Genomic DNA, 21,220 nt, shown 5'->3' with positions numbered 1-21,220 from the left:
CACCACAAGTATGCAGGCCATTAGGGGGGTCAGGGTGTGGCGCACATGCTTCCCATGTTGGGCGGACTTGCCGAGCTGGTCTTCCGATGACTTCTTGGTCCAGCGTCGTAGGTCCTCCCATCTCTTGCGGCAATGAATGCTGCACCGCTTGTAGACCCCCAGGGTCTGCATCTTCTTGGCTATAGCCTTCCATATCCCCTTTTTCTGACGAGTGTTGACTGCTAGATACAAGAAGGGAAAGAAAAAAAAATGTTTTGAGTTGGTTTGTCTGTATTGATGTAAGAAAGTTTTACTGCATTAATTACAAGCATTACTCAAAAGTTAGCACTCATTAGATTTTATTCTTCAATCTGCTAAAACAGAACAATAATTAAAACTTTTTTTGTAACCTGTTGACTACTCTTAGTCCTTGTCATTCATTAAATTGAATAATCCAGGCCAGTGACGTCAACTATGCCAGGGGGCTCCAGCAATTTTATGCAATGAGAGCTACTTTTCATCAGTGATTCTCATTGTGACATACTGAAGAATACACAACGTGCTCATTGTAACCAGACACCCTCACGCCAAGCTACATTGACTTGAATCCTAATGTCCATAGAGCCAGATACTATGGTTTGAACTACATACTATGACTAAGAGCACTATGAAAGTGCTGCGTTGTGTGTCAGTGAGAGTGTGGTCTTTGGGGATGTATGAACATGTGTGCATATTAAGGGGATATATGTGTACGGGTGAATGAAAGCCTGTGAAGTGTAAACTGTTTGTGTAATTATTAACTCTCCATTTCATTTGTCTTCCATTAATAATCATTTAGAAGCATTATTTTGTTCACAACTCCAATTTTGAATTGACAAGGAATTGTTTACCTCAGTGTTTCAGTTGTTAGACCTCTGTGACTCAGTCCCAGACTGGTCCACAAATCTGACTGAGCACTGCTTATTGTCAGACCCTGCTATCTGCAGCCTGATGATCATGATGTCACATAAACACAGCCTTCCCTTAACTCTAAAATGAAAATATGACCTTGTGCTCATTTGAAAAATTACAAAAGATTGTGAGCTACTCTGAAGGTATTTGGGAGCTACTGGTAACTCCCAAACGACTGGTTGGAGACAACTTATCAAGTGATATGTGGGATAATACACATAGCAAACATAATTTCCATTTGGTATGTAAAAAGCTATATCTATGTACAGTGGTAAATAAGATAAAATGTGTTTTCTGTTTTTACATGATGTGACATTTCTACACACACAACACATACTAATGCTATAGTGTTCTCTAATCATAATGTGCTTAAAAACTCACACCATCATCGTTTTATGTAATGTAAAACATAAATGACACTTCACTTTAATCATTACACTTCACTCAGGAACTCTAAGGGATATTCTAGCCTGTGTATTTAAAAAAAACTGTTATACAGAGTTACAAATACTTTTTAAACATGTACCTGGTCCTCTGGTGAGCCATAGAGATGGCTGTACAGGGAAAGAACCTCAGATGTCAGCAACTCCAGCTCCTCTGGCGAGAAAGCTGGGGCCCTCTCACCTGCTCTTCCAGGCATCATTTTTTTTCCAAAATGCTGCGTACATGTACACGACGCACGTGATCGTCAATGGTGACATACACATCCATTGGCTGTCCTATGTTGCATTCACACACATTAACCTATGGCTGGGTCTCTCATGGAGTTTCACACCCACTAGGTGGTCAAATTCTGCAATGGTCAACTAATTCTAAATGTCCTGATGACGAGGTCAGATGGCCACCATTTTACACTGTGGATTAGTGTGTTTGTGACTGTTAAGTGTATCACCGACTCTCAAAATGGTGGCTACTTTGTTTACATCTTGAAAATGCTAATGTTCTTCATTTACTTTCATAAAAAAGTGTAATGTTGTGGCTTAATGGGGTTCGCAGCAAGATTCGCGCATTGGTGTTTATACCGCTGTAGATGTTTTTTTATGTTAGAATTTTAAATAATAAAATAGGAATGTGTAAATAATATGGTAACAATGTATTATTTACACATTTAAAAAAAATGATAATTTAGACATATAATAAATGTGAATTCTGTTTTTTAATACTAAACACAATAAGGTTCTGTCTAATTATGTAAGAAAAATGTATATGTATTGAAAACTAGATGTAAAGAATAGTTTAAATTGAAAATATGTTAGCAAACAGTTTCAACAAATATCTTTTTTTTCAATGTAGACATATGAACCCAGAGTGAGTGAGGAGATGACAAACTCAAGCGTGCCGACCATTTCCAGACCATGCCACCATGGAAGAACGCGATATTATCAAAAAGATTCAGATTGAATAGGCAAACAATTCCTGATTTATGCCATCAGTCACAGCCAGATCGTCTTCCTCACAATATGAATCCCACATCCATGCCATCAATAGTTACAAAAATGGCAGTACTCCATCCAATTTGTGGCCACAAGATCATTCCAATACACTGTGGCAGTATCGGTGGAATGTCACAACCAACTTTCAGTTGTGTGCTACAAGAAGTTCTTTCTTCAATGATGAGACACATCAAGAGCTTCATTCAGTTTCTTACACACCAGGATTTTACCAATGCTAAGGGGGATTTTTATGCCTTGGCCTCCCTACCACTTATAGTTGGAGCAATTGATGGCACACATATTGCCTTAGTGCCACCACATGCCATAGAACAAGCTTACTGCAATCGAAAGAAAGAACTTCCATTCAATCAATGTGCAAGTTCTCTGTTTACCAGATTTGTACATCACAAGCATGTTTGTGCATTTCCCTGGATAAACCCATGCTTCGTTTGTACTGTAGAACAGCAGCATACCGCTGCATACCCCTGCTATGTCAAATGGACTTTAGATGGCATGGCTTGTTGGTAAGTACTATCTGCCTATGTATTATTTTATATTTTGTAAAGTGTAATGATCTAAAATGTTGTTATAATTTTTTGCTAATTTTCTTTTCATCCCATATAGGAGACTCTGCTTATCCTAAGTGACCATGGTTGTTAGCATCGCTGAGGAATCCACAACGCCAGGGGAAGTCCTCTTCAATGAGGCCCATGGAAGAACACGGAGGCCAATGGAGTGGGCTTTTGGGCTCCTAAAGGCCAGATTTCGATGTCTGGACAGGACTGGTGAAACCTTCCTCTACTCATCTGATGAGGTGTGCAAAATCACCATGAAATGCTGTATGTGACAAAACATTGCCCAGCAACTGAACATCTCATACATTGCAAGTGAAGAAGACCATGAAGAGGATGTTGAAATGCCAAATGAATATGAAAGTGGTGAAGGGATTGACGTAGGTCAATATTTCATTGACCACTTCTTCACATGAGTGTAAGTATGTCATTGCATTTTATTTTATGAAATGTTAAACCAGCTATTAATGTGACCCTACCCGTGGCTTCCAGATGGCTCCAGTGTCTCCTGCACGCCTTCCTACTTCATGGCAGGCGCACCCACCTTTCTGCACGTTTTTGCCTCGTGGATCACCACAGCTACTCCCCTCTCAGGCTCCCCGCCACCCGTCGCCATCTGCCGCTCGATCCATCCCCTACAGCAGACACTGGACGTACGCTTACTCAGCTCCTGGGAGCACACGCATCTACCCGCCTTCGGGCGCACCCGCCTCGGCACGTCTCATCGCTTTTACGGCCTCCAGCCCATCACACGCTCGTGGTCTGTACTACCCACCCGCATCTTCAATTGACGCAATGCTTACACCGTGAGCACCATCTCATCTTCTCTTCTGCTACATAGATTCCACCGCACACCCCAGACTGGGTTGGAATTATCACCGGTTAAAAGGGGTCTGCTCTCTATACTCCTTCAAACACTCCTTCATACAGCCCTGAAGAGTCACAGGACCATTCATAGTGAGGAAACACGTGTCGGCTGGTTGTTTGTCTCAATACGGTCTTTGCCTCATTAAATAACTTTTCAACTTCACACTGGTGTCGACCACTGCAATTGTAATTTGTACAAGACTTCCACAACATTGTGATATCCCCACTATGTGTGCCCGGGACTGTTCTCACAGCTATTAATGTAATACGGATAAAACTCTGTGCTGGACATTTGTTTGAAAGGCCAAGTAAAGGGACATCCAGGGAAAAGATGTTTTTTGATCAAAGTTTTGATACATTGACTAATGTGTTAATTTGCATTGTCCATCTTTGATTGTACGTTGAAAATGTGTCCTCAAATGTATTTATTTGTAAGGTATCTATTTTGTATTGTAGTTTAATGAACCTTCTTGTTTTCTCTGTTTTAGGATCCTTCACCATGTCATTTTCATTTGGACATTTTAGAATTGTGGCATTTGCAGTTAAATGCTGCTGTTGCAGAGTACAAAGGGGACATAGGTTGATCCTGTGGAACACACACACAAGCTTTGGATGTTAAATGTTGGCACAAAGCCAATATGTGCTGCTTGATTTGCTCTAAACACATATTGTAGTCGACCCAAAGGATACTAATCTCCCATCACATTGGCAACACGCTCATTTTGTGTTAAGTGTATGAAGCTGTTGATGTGTCTCATTATTGTAGAACTAACATTTTGTAACACACCACTTAAAGTGGTTGTGACATTCCCCCAGATACTGCAACAGCGTATTCAAATGATCCTGTGTTTACCAAATTGAGTACTGGCAGGATTAATGACTAATGGTGTTATTGTGCAATTCTTATTGAGAGGCAGAATATTGGGCTCCAGCTGATGACATAATTAAATAATATTTTGCCTATTGAATCTGATTCTTTTGATTCTTCTTCCATGGTGGCAAGTTGCGGAACTAGAAATGTGAAAATGGCACTGAGTATTTGTGTTATGTATGATTTGTTATGTTTAAGAAAAAATAGACAGACCAATCTTCTTCAAATTTAATAAACTACTAGATGATAAGTTTTTGGTCTTTGTATTTTGTTGTCATGGTAGAAATTTGTGCAAAACATTACCTACTTTCAATTCATTCATGAACAAAAAACTATCATTTGGTGGTTGTTCACATTTTATAATGTATGATGGAAGGAAAAAAATGAATGAATACAGAAAAGGGCTACGATGCCAGTCTTTGACCTTGTTAGTCTTACCTGTATTAAACAAAAGAAAATAAACCAAAGCAGGATGTAAATTAAAAAGCAGACCGAAAAAGGAAATGTCAGTCAGGGTGAATGAAACCATTATTGAAGAGCCAAAATTGTTTGAAGTCCAATGTCCAAAATATATCTGGCAACAGAAAGGTAAATGTGTCTGGAAAATAGACCTCAGAGTGAATGGTAGTCACACACTGGAGCAAATTAGGTTCTGCTTCTCATAGTGGTGGTGGTGGTCTTAACAGCCTCTCCTGGTGGTCCGGATGAATGTGTGCTCCTGCTGGTGGCTGGTGGATCCACAGTTACAGGGACTGAGGTGGGTGCAGGTATTTCCTGTTGGGGCAGGGCCTCCCTTTCTGTGGTTGAGGCAGATGAAGGTGGCCCAGATGTTGTTGGACCACAGAAAGGGAAAGATGGTGCTGGAAAAAACAATGCACATATGGGTGTAAATGTCCTGCAGCACCCCAGACAAGGAGCCCAAATTGGAGTTTAGATACCCCATCTGTACATTGTGCTCCCTCTGCAACTGCTTCATGTCCTGGAGCTCTAAGAGGACCTGACCTATCTTACTTTATGAATGATGGGGGGATCCCAAGGCGTGGTTGAGCGTGGCCTGGGTAAAAGTCAACCCAGTGGCCTCACTTTGCTGGCTACAGTTTTCCTCCCATGACCCCTGTAACAATTATCCTGTGGCCTTGACCCAGTGAGCCCCATCCCACTGGTACCTAGGTAAACTGTAGGTGGTGGTGTCTCAACAACAACCAGGACTGGGGGCACATGTTTGGCATGGTGTTGGTTTGGACATATTAAGTGGAGGTATCCGTGAGCTGAGGTGGTATAACAGCTGGGGTAGGAGGTGTAGATGTTGGCCGAGTGATACTCACTAGAGCCGTCTGTCCAGGCAAACCAGATGGACCAGTCCTTTTCATACAGACTGTCAGGAGTGCAGTCACCACTGGAGGCTTGATCCTGGGCTGGAGTGGAGGTTTCCTCAGTAGCAGATGGTGGGCCACATGCTCTGGCTGTTGGATGTATGATAAATGTAAAAATATGGATACATTGCGAAAGTGAGGATTACACATACAATGACTTGTAAGCCAACATGTAGGAAATAAATATCATGATTATACATTTCTGTGGTATTGTAATTAGTTACACAAAGAGTTTAGATTTCATACAAAACAACTGCGCATAAACAGGTAAAAAATATGTCCTGAAATGTAAAATTAAAAAAAATGAATTAACTATATACTATATACCAACCATTCAACACAACACAGTAGAGAGGAGAAATGTGAAATTAACCAATCCTAGGCCTAGTTGGCTAAAAAACATTTACACAACTTAGAAGAATGTTTAGCATTAGTCATCATATTAACAGTGCAGAGTAAATCTTTCAAAAATACCACTTATATTCAGTATAAACATTTAAATACCTTAAATCATTTTGCTAAACAAATTTTGATTTGTGCAACTAATGACATTAGTTCAATTACATGACAAGAAAAGGTTAACATACAAAGCTTCAAGATAAACAATTTTCAAAAGAGAGCATTAAATAGAGATTGATCTATAAATGACACGTAACCATATGTGAAAAAAAGTTTGAAAAGGGAGAATGAGCAAAATCAGATTGCAATATGATTTTCCTAAAACAGAAACAAGGCATCAGGGTTGTTGTAGTTATTTTAATGATACATTCACAACATTTGCAAAATTGATTGTAACTTAAAAAAACCAAGTGAAAATCTGCAGTACAAAGAGAACAGATGTTCACTGTTTGAAACACATATATGTTATTTGGTGTACAAACACTTACATGCACCATAACATCATGTGACATGTAATGGAGATTGAAACCTGTCATCTTACATACAACACATTGGGACTGATTCACAAAGGTAAAATTAGACCAAAAGTCTAAGTTCAATCCTGAAGTCTACGTTTAGACCTAAAGTCTAACTTTACATTTAGTAAAGTTAGACTTTTGGTCTAAGTTTGGACCAAAAGTCTAACTTAGACCAAAAGTCTAACTTTAGTAGTCACGCCGGAGAGATTTGGGACCTCTTTGACACCCTCTCACCAGACGTCGCCTTCTTCACAGAAACTTGGACAAATGCCTCCTCCGCCCCCGACATCGCCACCTCCATCCCTGATAGATACAAGATCAGGAGGAAGGACCGCCCCAACCGTCCAGGGGGAGGACTCACCATCGGACACAAGAGCTCCCTCTGACTCTCCACCTCCACCACCAGTGGCTACTTCTCTACCACGAACACCTGCACTTCCAGATTCAGACCAGCCCTAGAACCACACTTCACGGCACCATCGCGTACAGACCCCCGGACCTCGCGCTCCATTCATCACCACCATTGTCGACCTCATCGCCCCCCACGCCATCGCCTCCATGGACTACATACTCATCGGAGACCTGAACTTCCACCTCGACAACCCCAGCGACCCCAACTCCACCACCCTCCTGGACAACCTCGCCAACATCGGACTGAAACAGCTCATCACCACACCTACCCACAAAGCAGGACACACCCTGGACCCCATCTTCGCAGGAGGTAACAGCATCCACATCAGCCACACCACACAATCCCCATGGACGGACCACCACTGCATACACTTCCGTGTCAAGAAACCCACACCGCCCAAACCCGTACCGTGCCCTCCATGAAGGAACTGGAGCAAAGTCACCGAGGAGCAGCTAAACTCCACCATCAACTGAGACCCCCCCCACCACCTCAACTGACGCCATCCTCGCAGCCAAGGAACTCCACAAATGGATCTCCAATGCGCAGACGAGCTTGCACTCCTACGTAACCCCTACAAACAGCGCACCAGGAAGGCCACATGGTTCACCGCCGATCTCCAAGAATCCAGACGCACCTGCAGACGCCTCAAGAAGAACTGGAAAAACAACAAAACGCCTGAAGATCGCACCACCTACAAGAACGTCATGACAGAACACCACCAACGCATCAGATCCACAAAAAGGACCTTCATCCAAAACAAGATCCTCACCAACTTCAGCAACTCAAAGGAACTTTTCAGCATCATCCAGGAATTCACCAAGCCCCCCAGCGAAACCGCGGACATCACCCCTTCCCAGGACCTCTGCAACAAGCTCGGATCCTACTTCCATCTGAAAATCAAGGGCCTCTACGACAATTTCAACGACAAGACGCCTGACCCTGGAACCACATCCTCCTCCAGCAATGCCAGCCAGCCCACCATCTCCTCCTGGACCCAAGTCACCATGAAGACACCACCTCAACCATAAAGGCATCCACTCAGGAGCCCCCACGGACCCCTGCCCGACGCACATCTTTCACAGAGCCGTCATCGCAACCGAACAACGACACACAATCAACGCCACATTCAAGACCGGAATCCATCCCGATGACTGCAAATACGCAGAAGTCAGACCCCTGCTCAATAAGCCCTCAGCAGATCCCACAGACCTCAAGAACTATTGACCCATCTCCCTCCTCCCATTTGCGGCCAAAGTCACTGAGAAGACCGTCAATGCCCAGCTGACAAGATTCATCGAAGAAAACTCCATCCTCGATCCCTCCCAATCCGGATTCCACAGCAACCACAGCACCAAGACCGCTCCACTCGCTGTCACAGACGACATCCGCACGCTCCTCGACCAAGAACACACTGTGGCCCAGATCCTACTCGACCTCTATGCAGCGTTTGACACCGTCTCCCACAGCACACTCACTATCAGACTCCGCGACGCCGAAATACAGGGAACCGCCCTCGACTGGATCCGCTCCTTCCTCACCGGCAGAACCCAAAGAATCAGACTGCCACCCTTCCGCTACGAACCAACGGAAATCAACTGCAGAGTACCCAAAGGATCGTTGTTCAGCCCCACGCTCTTCAACATCTACATGGCCCCCCTCGCCACCATCGTCAGAGAGCACGGACACAGCATAGTATCCTATGCCGACGACACCCAGTTCATCCTCTCCCTCACTAAGGACCCCATCACCACCAGGCTCAGCTTCCAGGAAGGAATGAAGGACGTTGCATCCTGAATGAGCAGCAGCTGCCTGAAGCTCAACTCGGAGAAGACGGAGGTCCTCGTGCTCGGACCCTCCCCCTCTGAATGGGAAAACACCTGGTGGCCCACTGCCCTCGGCAGCCCTCCCACCCACACGGACCATGCCCGTAACCTCGGCATCATTCTCAACTCTTCCCTCTCCATGACCCGACTGATCAATGCTGTTGCCTCCAGCTGCTTCAATCCTCCGAAAGACCTTCAAATGGATCCCCCTGAACCAAGGAAGACCGTCACCCACTCACTCATAACCAGCCAACTGGACTACGGAAATGCCCTCTATGCCGGTATCGACAAATCCCTGCTCTGCAAACACAAGACCATACAGAACACCGCAGCCAGACTAGTCCTCGGCATCCTTCGACACAAGTGCATCACCCAACACCTGCAGAACCTCCACTGGCTCCCCATAGAAAATAGTATCACCTTCAAGATACTCACCCACGCCTACAAATACCTTCACAACACAGGACCCAAATATCTCAAAGAAAGAATCTCCTTCGACGCACCCAAGCTAAACCTCCAATCCTCCATCCTCTCTGTAATCCCGCAGTTCCGCAGAGCCAGAACAGGGGGTAGAGCTTTCTCCTACATCGCGGCCTAGACCTGGAACAAACTCACGATCAACATCAGACGTGCCCCCTCCCTGAACATCTTCAGGAAGACACTCAAGACCTGGCTCTTCGACTGAACGGAGCTGCTTACCCCCCCCCCCAGCGCCTTGAGACCCTCACGGGTGAGTAGTGCGCTTACAATTCCCCTGATTGATTGATTGATTGATTGGTCTAAGTTAGACGTTTGGTCTAAACGCAGACCAAAAGTCTAACTTTAGTAGTGGTAAAGTTAGATTTTTGGTATAAGGTAGACGCTTGGTCTAAACTTAGAGTGCACAAACTCATTAGCAACAGCTGACTTCAAAGCAAACAGGACATATAGGTTTAGTGACACCTTGAAAAGTCCAATTTACCAGTCTCCTTTCCATCAAGGATTCCTGTTAAGCCTTCAGGATGCAGGAACTGTAAGACCTTCTCCTCCCAGGGAAAGAGTTGTAAGAGGGGCCTAGGAGAACCTACACTAATCCTCTGGGCCTCCAGGTGACACTTGGAGGCCAGGGAAGGCACTCTCCCCCACAGGTAATTTCACCTCTTCCTAATTTCCTCCTGCGTGCTCAGGTTATTTGCTACAACATTCATTCTGTCAAATATTCTTGCCCACATTTGCCTTTTCTGTGCTATAGTTGTCATTTGTTCTTGAGCTCCAAACAATTGTGGCTCTACTCTAATGATTTCATCTACCATGAATGACAATTCACCCTCAGTAAAGCAGGGATTTTCCTTCCCTGCCATTCTGAGATTATGAATTTAAATACATTAAATAACCCACAAGATGATAAAGAAAAAGGGGTAAATGAACAAGAAATAGAGACCAAAAAACAATCCTGAATTCAGTGGTAAAGTGTTCTGCTGCAAAGTTCTACTGTGCTGGAATGGCAAAGGATCATGGTCTGAGTGTGTTTTATATTGTGGTATGCAGGTGTAAACAATTATGCAAATCACATCAGGTGTGTGATGCTAGCATCCATCGTACATGCAGCCATTGGACTAGTCCAATGATAATGGCGTCTCGCAATGGAATCACCCCGTCGGCAATCCACCACTACAACACCGCCAGCACAGCTGTGAAATCTAAATAGGTTTGGTGCAACCCCACCGCCCTGACAGCAACGTAGTACTTCACCAGAAACGAGTCTGCCATGTTGGCAGCAGTGAGCAACATACGTGGTGGTAAACACTCTCTTGACGCGGACGGAGAGTCAGGCAGCATATATCCAAATTTGGGTGGGCGGGATTCCGTGAGTTTGACAGAGTACATGGATACTCTGCCGTGGAACGACGATGGTAATCCCGACAAAATCTAAATCAGGCCTTAAGTCTTTCCTTTCAGGAGGTTAATCACTGCTTCATATTTCTCCATAACTATGGGAGATGGTGCATTTGTGCGTTTATCTCTCCGTGGCCCATCTTATGGCCATTGTACTGTAGTATTACACTCAGCCCACAAATCACTTGGCACCACAATCTTAAATAATGTATCCAATTCGGTCCACAACACCTTTGAAATTTTCACAAATCATTCAACTTGTGTGTACCACTGAACAGGTATGCCTCTCAATTTTAAAAAATTGGTCGTAAATGCGGTAAGATCACCTCTGCTCCAAGGCACATGTATTTACACTCCACCCGCTACTTACCAATAAGGATAAGCTGAAACTCCCTCTTCTTCTTTCTCTTTATGGTACTTTTCTAATTCTGGCTGTTTCATTTTCTTTTCATATTTCTATGCCCATCTGTTTTTCTAACTTTTCAAAATCACTCCATTTATTAATGCATTTTATTAATTAGATAATATGCACTCACATTCTTACAGGACACAGGTTTTCAATTGCAAAATCATCCAAATGTACCCTATAACTCTTCTGATAAGGAGAGTTTATTGGAATTTCCACATCATATTTCTGACCTAATTCAGTTAGTTTCTCATGTGTAGGTGCTGCTCGAATTGTGATTTCTTAACATAGGTAAATCAATTATTTTTCTTGATATGTATTCAAATATTCTAATTCCAAGCATCCCTTAATAAATTCCTCTAGTTCTGTTTTTAATCTTGGAATATTGAATGCCCCTTCTTTCTCAGGTTCTGGGCTAATCATTTGCATTGAGCCTTCTGTCTTCTTGATGCCCACAGTTTCCTCAATCAATGGTGAAAAAATTCCATGTTCAAGCAGGTTAGTTTGCTCTTGGGTTATTGGTGTCATGAAGACAATTCTTTTCCCATTTCTTAGTGCTTGAACTGTCTGAGGTAGTCTCCACATAACAATCTGTGCATTTGTAGAAGTTGGGACAAATCCTGTCACAGGAAACCCTCCTACACCTGCATTTGCAGCTGGTTTAGGCACTGTCTGTAAATTTGCTTCTTGTGGTGCTTTCATCGGTATAGGTATAACAGGAGAATTTACCACAGGTAATGAAACATTCTGTCTCTGAGCAACTTGTGGTGGGGTAATCTGCAACACTTGAACTGGTCTGTCAATTTGTACCACTCTTGTTTCCAGAGGAGCAGTAAAAACTGTTTTGCTTATTGTGGCACTACACCCGAACTATCAGTTATGGTAGCATAAGCCAGGGGTTGAGCAGTTAACATTTCTTCTAATATATTATCTCCTGAATCACTGTCTGTCTCATTTTTTTCTCCATTCCCTCTTTATCTTTTTCTTTAGTATTTTTCTTCTTTCCTTTTTTCTGGAATTTCTGTAGAAATTGCTGGATATAATCTAGTACGTTCGACTATAGCTTTCCTCCATTTAAGCTGCTTCTCATCTCATAGCTCTCTTGTCTCTAGCTGCTTTCTCCCACATGCTTAAAGCTTCAAATTGTACAGGTTTATGTGTTGGTTTCTTCTCACACATGTTTTCCCCTTTATTTTCTAATTCTTCTTTCTTTCAAACACCCATATTTTGAAACCCTCACTGTACCCTCTTTCACAGTAATCTTACCCCATTGATGAAGACATAAACATGTGTCTAATCCCTCCTCAGTCAACATAAAATGTGCAGGTGGTGCCTCTTCACCTTTTTGTATCAGAACTGTAACATACCCTCTCACAAAACTCATAAGTCCTTTGAAACATTTCAGGTTTTCACAAGATTCGTAAAATAAATAATTTACAGTTCAATGTTATGATTCTTTTCGGTAAACGTCAATTTTCTTCTTCTATTCCTGTTTCAGTTGTTATTTATCAATATCCTGTTCTCAAATCCCATTGTGGGATTCACAAATCACTGGTCTATCGAAGTGCAGCACCTTGGCGTCACCAACCAATCCCAGCGGAAAAACACATCAATACCAATCCCAGCGCGGAACACTACGACGTATGATCTCGCTCTCTGCCGCAGTTCATCCTCCTTTACAATTTCTCGTGCTTGCACAAACCATAAAAACCTTTTTTACAAAACAAACATATATTAATTTTTCTTTTCTAATGGGAAACAGTAGAAATTCATCAATCGGAATATTAAGGGTTTTATACCTTCCGACTTTTATTCATTCAAACAGAAAATACTCATTTGCAAGTGAGAGCTTGACCAGGGTGAAATCAACCTAAACAATGCAGCATCCCCTGTTTGTGCAATTAGGTTCTGCCAACATCAATCAATATTAGGCAATCACAACAGATTATTAGTATTTCTATCTCACTTATGTAGGTGATGGTACCTCAGGCTCTGCACCACAAAATCTATGCAAACAAGAATAATTCAAGTGTCACTACACTTGTCTTTTATTATTCTATGATCTTAGACTACACCGAGCCGGAATTCTTTAATCTCTTCATGTAAAACATAAATCAATAATCATCTATTTTTTATCAAACCATCTACTTTCAATCAAATAACACAATGAGAAATAAAATAAAAGAATACAATTACAATAGTTGTCATATCACCCTATTAATACTCCCAACTCCAAAACAGCAACTACCTTCAAAACCACACCATATCAGCTCCTCAAGCTCAGGGCATTGGATTCCGGGGTTCTGGTATTTTATTCTAACTTGGGAATTATTTATAACTCCTTGCTCCAAATACTTAACCCACAATTCTGCTATCAGAAAACTGATAGCATAGACTGGGCCCAAAATGTTGACATCTGCTAGAGTTTAAGGGCCAGATGTGCGACAGTTTTTTGCGGTCGCAAAAGGTTTTTAGACCCGTTTGCGACTGCAAAAAACGTATGGCCAATGTACCAACTCTATTTTGCCAGTCGCTAATCAATTAGCGACTCACAAAATAGGGTTAGCGACTCCCTATTAGGAAGGGGCATTCCAAGGGCGTTCCCTTTCAAATAGCGACTCAAAAACCCATGTATGAATGTTTTGTGACTGCAATTGCGGTCGCAAAACACTCACAGTTTAACACCCTTCTCAGAAGGGTGGTAAACCACTCGCAAATGGGAGGGGGTCCCCAGAGGACCCCTTTTGGGAATGGAGGCACAAATATTTTTTAAGGGCAGGCAGAGGTCCCCGGGATGACTGCCTGCCCTTAAAAAATGTTTTTTTTTTCTTTTTTAAGGAAAACGGGCTGCATTTTAAAAAAAACTGCTTTATTTAAAAGCAGTCCCAGACATGGTGGTCTGCTCACCCCAGAAGGCCACCATCACTGGGAGTGCTAGCCATTCTCAATGGGGTCGCAAATTGCGACAGCCTCATTAATATTCATGAGGCATGCAATTTGTGACCCCGTTGGGAATCGCAAACAGTGTCTCGGACACTGTTGTACATTGGATTTTGCGACTCTCAAATTGCGACTCACAATTTGTCACAATTTGTGAGTCAAAAATTCCAAGAGTCGTACATCTGGCTTTTAGCCCTTTGTTCCGCACTAAATCCTTCTCAGTGACGGCCCTTGGAAATGTGAATTAGTAGTCAAGGAGCAGGTTAGACAAATCAACCTTACATTTCATTAACGTTCAGTCAATGATGAGAGTTGTATTGTCGTTTTCAAAACATTCTTTCTCATTAAGAGTGAAGATCTTTATTTACTTTTGGTCTTTATTTAGTTAGTTCATCAATCAAATAAGTTTACAGAAATGTAAATAAAAGAAATGGTTAGAACAAAGTATCAAATAATAAGATTGCATGAAGCGTGTTCCACAAAGGAATACGTTTCCTATGCTGTAAGTCAGGTTCAGAGCTCTAGATTCTGAGAACCCAGAAAAAGTTCAAATTCAATGGAAAAGAGTTAAGTCAAAGGAACACAAATCCTGAAAGTCGAACCAGAGCAACAGAACTCCCATAAAGAGTAGTTTACAAGACTCAACCAAGTCTTGATAAATCAAAATAGATCAGCATACAGTTGCAGTAGCAAGCTGTCAAATCAAATAGCAAAGAGAGTCTAAGGGAACAGGAGCAGGAGTAGACACAACCGTTAACATTTCGGCCTAGAGATGGAAAAAGTGTTTTCTCCTGAAACTACCTAGGGACACTCACTAATATAAAAGTCAAGAAAACATGTCAAAAACTTTGTAGCAGGCTTCCTTCTCCATGAGCAAATCATGAGACAGGGTTCTTCAGCAAGCAGGTTCAGCTCCTCTGTTCCCACAGAAATAAATGCAGATTAAACTTTTTATGACAAGGTTAGCTACAGACAGTCTTGTGTGATGAGATTCTGGACACATCAAGCATAGTTCCCATAGGCTTTGAATGCAGATCGACCTTCCACATATACATTTGTATCACTGCGAGAACAATGGACTACTAATTTAATGGAAAAATCACTGTTAGGTAATGCTTTCTGTTTCTCTATGAATCAATCATTATCATTTAAATGCACAAATTAGTCTATTCAAGCTTTGTAGGAAACATAAGAAAGTACAAAGTTCATGACATTCAAGAATAAAAATGTTGCGTCATAAAGTAATACATTTTGTTAAACCGAAAAATTTGGCAGTTATGACAACATCTCTAAGCAGGCCATTCTGAGGTCAAGCTTCTAAATCGCGTTGTGCACATTTCAACAATATCAGGTTCTCTTCTAACTGGAAAAGCTTGTTTCATGGCCTTTCTATCGCCTACATGAATAACAACGACTGCCTACTGTGAATTTGCACATTTTAAATGCATGTACATTTTAATGTTATGTTTTACATTATTTTATGGCACCTTTAGCATACTATGTTAATTAATTTTTCATTCTAAGTTATATAATCTATTAGACTCGACTCCTGCACTAACACCGTCAAAGAACATTTCAACTTCATCAAGGAATTCACCCACCAAACAGCTGCCACCAACACAATCATCCCCTCCCAGACTCTCTGCGACAACTTTTCTTTCACAACAAAACCCTCAATATCTGTTCCAACTTCACACCCTAATTCACTATAGCAGACATCATTACTCAACCTCCTGCCACCACCAGGTCACCCACCTCCTAACAAACTGGAGCCCCCTCGCCACAGATGATACCACCAGAATTGTGCAGACCATCCACTCAAGGTCCCCCTCAGGACCCTGCCCTCACCACATGTACAGCCTGGGAAGCATACTGATCAGCGCCACCCTCACCAATATCATCAACTCCTCCATCATCAGCAGATATTTCCAGGGCACCTGGAAACATGTGGACGTCACTGCTCTTGTAAAGAAACCCCCAGCCAATCTTAAGGATCTCAGCAACTACAGGCCCATATCCCTCTTACATTTTCCGGCCAGAGTCCTGGAGAAAGAGATCAACAAGCAGCTCTCTGCCCATCTTAAGCAGCCCCATCTCCTGGACTTCATAAGAACCCACAACCTCAACATCGTCTCTGACACTGACACTCAGCTCATCCTCTCTCTCAGCGACATGAATACCACCACCAGGAATAACTTCACTATATGCATCTCCAACGTGACAAACTGGATGCAAGAGACGTGCCTAACAGTTCAACAATTCAACTTCAACTCTACCAACCCTCCAAATGTCTACAGTGTACCTCATTCTCCCCCTCATCTGCAGAAGCAAGACAGGAGGAAGCGTAATCTCCTACATCTCAGGCAAACATTGAAACAAACTCCCTCTACATATCAGAACCTCCTCTCCACCCCTCAACTTCCGCAAGAAGCTGAAGCAAGAAGCTGAAGACCCGGATATTCAACTTACGAGCACCACCACACCTATTCTCCTGCTCCAGTGCCTAGATACCCTCATGGGTGATAAGATTTGCCATACAAATCTACATAACATAACATAAAAACACAGAAAACATTTGTTTAATTTTTCTTGCTTTTGTGGGTTTTCACTTGCAATGTCTGAAGTACTCCACTGTCTTCCAACACACCTTCTCAGTAAGTTCTCCAGCCCAGCATTGTGCTTCAAACACAGTGTTTCCTAGTTGTGATGTCCTCATTTGCTTTCAATGCAACATTCACAATTTGAAACTCGGAATTTGCTATTTGCAAAGCCTACCAGTTTCTGAATAGGAAATCAGTATTTTGAGATTCCTTAATACACCAAATTGTTATTTCAACAAACAGTATATTAGTACATATGAAGTGAGGGTTTGTAATCAGTGATTCATAATCTGCGAATTTGAAGGAATTGGCAATTTCTAAATTGCTGTGGGCAGATGTACTAAGGATTTTTGCCATTGCAAGGGGTCCAATTTACAAAATCAAACATTCGCAACAGCAAAATTGCCTTTTTATAAGCAACATCATACTGAATTGGTATTTGGAAGGGGCATGTTTAGAGCATCCCTTCCAAATAGCAAATCAGAATGGAATGTATTAATGTCTTGTGACCGAAATCCGGTCGCAAAACAATTATAATTTACCGACTACTGAAAGGCAGTGGTAAACCACTCGCATACAGGAAAGGGTCCACCCTTTGTGAATTTTGACACAAACATTTTTAAGAGTAGGCAGTGATCCCTTGGACAACTGCCTAGTCGTAAAATAAAATCATTAAACTTTTCATTGTTTTTAACACTTCTCATTTTCCTTTAAAGAAAACGGACTGGGTTAAAAAAAAAAAATCTTTATTTACTAGTAATCACAAACATGGTGATCTGCTGCCCCAGCAGCCCACTGTCGCTTGGATGGCAGCAAATCAAAGTGGGTTGCAATTTGTGACCTGCCTCATCAATATTCATGAGTTAAATTGAATAGCAACCCACTACCATTCAGTATTTTGTGAACTGAGCTGTCAATACATAGGTCAGTTCACAAAATACTACACTGGCTTAAAAAATACTGGTTGCAAATTGTAACCAACATTTTGTGACCAGTGTCTAGTACATCTAACCCTAAGTGGCTAATTAGCAACTCCTTAATATCTATTCAGTATTTTGAGCTTCCTACTGTGTTAATTAGGTTCTGAATTTATGTCCTCCTTTGTTGCATCAAAGCCTGGCAGGGAGGATTTTCCAAATAATGTATCATGCTTCTTTGCACACTCCTGAGGTAATTTGGGGAGTTCATTATTGCTAAACTTTCCTTTTTTCCTTGTGCTCTCTTCTTCCCCATTTGGATTTTAACTTACCATTTTCATTTGCTCAATGTTATAGCCTTCTTTTCTGGTCTCCTGTGCTCTCCAATAAAAATGAAACCAATAGTAAAGCAGCTTACTATTGCTTCTGATGTCACAAGTGGTTTCCCATGTGACTGTCACTACTTTACAAATCATAACGAATCACAATTAATGATTTAAAATTTCGAAATAAAGCAAATTAAGAAATCATTAAATTAAAGAAACCTACATTGGTATATAACTATTAATGATTTGTTAATACCAATCCCTTAAAATCTGCTATTAAGTAATTTTTAAATAGTATTTTGTACATCTGGCCCGAGGTTTGCAAGAGTAATTTAGATCAATCAGCCATTTTCTAGTAAGATTAAATAAGCAGTTGACAGCTTAAATAAATTCTGCAATATTCTTGCTAAAAATACATTATCCTTTTAAAATAGACAATATTTCTCTCAAAACTGCTTTTACAAAGTGCAAAAATGCGTCTAACTGAACAGTCATTGTACTGCAGGAAAAGTATTCCTATAATTAGACATGCTTTTCTAATGCCTGCCCAGTGAGCATCCAAGCTTACCAAATATATGAAGCCATTGAAAAATACAGTGGTGCTTTGTCCATTCTCTATCAAAGTGCAAGTGTTTAATTGCAATTTATCGTGCCATAATAGTTAAAAGTAACAACCATCTGCTGCGGATTTCAACTGATTTGGTGCTAAAAAGCATAAGGTGCAAAATGGATTCCACACCACTCACACTAAAATCACAAACCTACCATTGTATTTTAGTGAATTCCATTTAGCCTTATGGGCTTTAGTCTGGGGAATTCCAAGTCTAAATTTAAGATGTAGAGTATTGCATGCTTCAGGTTGTGTCCAATCTAAGTAAGCCTCAAAGATCCTTTTATAAAGCACATAATTCTAAGTCAAAGAGCCATCTTTAGCTTTAAAGATTGTGCTTTTTATTGTTTATACCTGGAAAGCCAGTTCTTATCTTTAATTTAATCAGCAGTATCACCTTTCAGAAGCATATGATGTTCGCAGCGGTACACCAACTCCTTAACAGTACTTTTGAGATGGGCTGTCCATCTTTTTATGGTGGCTCGTATATAGGATGCTATCTCCGGTCTTGAATTAAGATACACTCCAGCCTGCCAGTTCCTGTGTAGCTGAACCCAATATAATTTGGGGAAAGCACAATAATTTTGGTGATAGACTTGCTGTCAAGCTCTAGTTTTAGGGGCGTCAATGTCCCAAGTATAAATAGCATACACCGCATATGCGTCAGTCGAAAGGAAAGCCAATAGAGTCGGCAAGGAAGTTCCAAAATAAGGAGAAGCGATGTGTGAATGATGTCCTTCCCTTTCCATTACATCAATGTATAACATAATCCTCAAGTTTCGGGTAGGCACCTCCTGGGTCACCTCATCTGGTCAGACCGCTCAGTCCATTGGTCAGTTCGTATAGGGTGAAAGTCATGCAGCATAAAGAAGACACATACTATAGCAAAAAGGTGGTGATCATCATGTACGTTGTTGAACCATCCAGTGTATATAACTTTCAAACAATATTCTGTTTGAAAAGCACATGAGTGAGCTCAAGAGGACAGTTTCCCATGGTAGATGTTCCCAAAGTAGCGAAATTGGTGCAGACAGTCTTAGTATGCGAATGGGAACTCTCCTAATGAGACATAGTTTCTTTTTACAGTGCAAGCTTACAAAGTCTTTCCATGAGAGCAGAATCACGTAAAGTAAGGAAAATGCAGGCCTAAACTGAATTTGGCTCATGGAATATAAAGTAAAATATAATGGAAATATGCATTTCATTCATAATCTTTGGGATTTTATATACTTCCTCTGACTTATTTGTACTCATAAAGCATTTTAGTTTCTTTGTAAAAGGCACATGTAACTATGACATATTACTGTGTTTTCAAAGTACCAACGTATAAAATTATTTCAAAACACAAATTATTAATATTGTTTCTGGTGATTCATATTAGTACATGTATGAAGATTATTCCATAAATGTTTCAGTGCATTTGGTTTTAGTAGAAATGTGCAGGACCCTTTTCTCTTTTCTCCTGTGGTGCACAATTTCCACATGTGCAAAACATTGAATTTAGGATGAGACTCCCAAAATACACATAATGTCATCTAGATTATATTAGTTTTCAATAATTCTTCACACACATTATTATTACGAAAGTGTAATTAGAAAAATCTTAGACTTTGTGAATCCATCACTTAACATCATCTATTACATTTTGAAAAGATACACCAATACTAGCAAACAGACTACAATCCATGTTAGTCAAATGACTATTTTTCATCTAATTAATTCTTGTCTGCATGCTTCTACGATGCAGTAATTAAGTCTTCTGAAGATTTTTTCTCATTTTCTTCCATTAATAGTTAGCACAATTGGTGCATGTTTCATAATTTTTCTCTTAAATGTGCCATAACCAGTTTATGTGTCAGATCAAAAGTTCAGCAGCTTTTCTGCTCATTCAATCACCCATTTGATGGCAAATTAAGCCATTACAACATTATATTCTCTGATGTCACACATTACAATTCTGTAGTCTTCATTAATTTTAATCTAGATTTTTCTAGAGCCTTCATCTCTTCATACTGCCCACTTTGTCTATCTTCCATTTATATTTCATCTCTTTTCCATTTTTTCCTTTAGTTTCTTTCTTAGTTTTCAAACATCTATAAACCTTAAAGATGATAATCAATGTCAATATACAGATACCATTTGTCAAGATGGGCTTCAAGAGTTTTCCCAACAATCCACTTCCTAGATTTGCAAACCATCTACCCATAGAGGAAAATCCTTTCCCAATTGATTCCCAGGCACCCTCAGCTTTTAGATCATTTCTAAGATGTGTAATGTTCCTAATGTATCCTTACAAGTCCTTACTTGTATCTGGAATGTAAGTGTAACAATGTTGCACCTTTAGCATT

Source organism: Triturus cristatus, chromosome 2_1, assembly GCF_964204655.1.
Source record: "Triturus cristatus chromosome 2_1, aTriCri1.1, whole genome shotgun sequence".
Taxonomy (NCBI): domain Eukaryota; kingdom Metazoa; phylum Chordata; class Amphibia; order Caudata; family Salamandridae; genus Triturus; species Triturus cristatus.
This window is presented reverse-complemented; position numbering follows the sequence as displayed.